Source organism: Uranotaenia lowii, chromosome 3, assembly GCF_029784155.1.
Source record: "Uranotaenia lowii strain MFRU-FL chromosome 3, ASM2978415v1, whole genome shotgun sequence".
Classification (NCBI taxonomy): domain Eukaryota; kingdom Metazoa; phylum Arthropoda; class Insecta; order Diptera; family Culicidae; genus Uranotaenia; species Uranotaenia lowii.
Genome location: NC_073693.1, coordinates 91398955 through 91399966, shown reverse-complemented (window position 1 = coordinate 91399966; position 1012 = coordinate 91398955). Strand labels below are relative to the sequence as shown.

Here is a 1012-nt window from a genome sequence, read left to right as displayed (position 1 = left end):
TCCATAAACTAATTTAGCGGAATATTGATCTCGGGAATGAAGTTTTAAAATGTATCAAGGCAATGCATTCCTCAAGTCAATAGGGTCACGCGGAGTACTATTCTCTCAGGACCTTATGGTATTTCAATTAATTAATATGATACGAGTTCAAAGCCCGCTAATAGTTTTTTTTTATTTTAACTATTCTAACTCAATTTGGGCAACAATTCCCAATCGAATGTAAGAGTCCTTAAGTAATTCCTCAACAGTGTAGCAGAAAATCTGTACAGTATAAGCTTAGTCGGTCAACTGTAGGAGGTCACAAAACAAAAATCATTGAGCGCCCCCGGGTGGACTCGAACCACCAACCTTTCGGTTAACAGCCGAACGCGCTAACCGATTGCGCCACGAAGGCACTTATTAGGTAAAGATTGGACATCAGTCCAAGTAATGTGTGGAGTATAAAGTAAACTGACCGCAGAGAAATTAAAAATAACGAAGCGTCATTAATCAGATCTCACGCCTCACAAATTTTTAATCACTCTATTCGCCAATGTGTAGCAGCGATTAGATAGCGTTTGTTGGTTTTTTGTGTGATTGTGTTTTCTCAAAGTGGCTCGAAGAAATAGGCGAGAGTGGGATGAATGAATCCTTTTTTTTATTTGTTTAAATCATTCCATTTTTTTGGAAAATATTTACAAATCAACCTTTTTCAACTAACAAGATTGAGGAATCAAGTTATAGTAGGGATCAAGTGTCTTTATTCTCCTGTACTGACCAGAGTTAGTTTCGGACACCCTTGTTAATGATAAGAAACTAGAAAACCTAGCCGTTCAAAGCGACAAAATGAAAATTAAAAATTAACCTCGGATCGAAAATTCTGCAGAATTTTTTTCCTAAATTTTTTTCCTAAAGCTATAATTTAAATTCTGTAGTTTTGTTTTAATCGCAATTAATTATTTTCTTTTAATCTTTATTGTGAATGTGAATTGAAATATTTCAAATTTGAGTGCGATTCAATTTTGTGTAAGAA

At 34.8% G+C, this 1012-nt stretch overlaps 1 non-coding gene across 1 annotated transcript; it reads right to left on the bottom strand.

The window, feature by feature from the left end:
* Positions 1 to 320: 320 nt before the first annotated feature.
* On the bottom strand, positions 321 to 394 carry Trnan-guu (transfer RNA asparagine (anticodon GUU)). The gene has a single exon. It is a non-coding gene; the product is annotated as a tRNA-Asn (tRNA).
* Positions 395 to 1012: the final 618 nt, after the last annotated feature.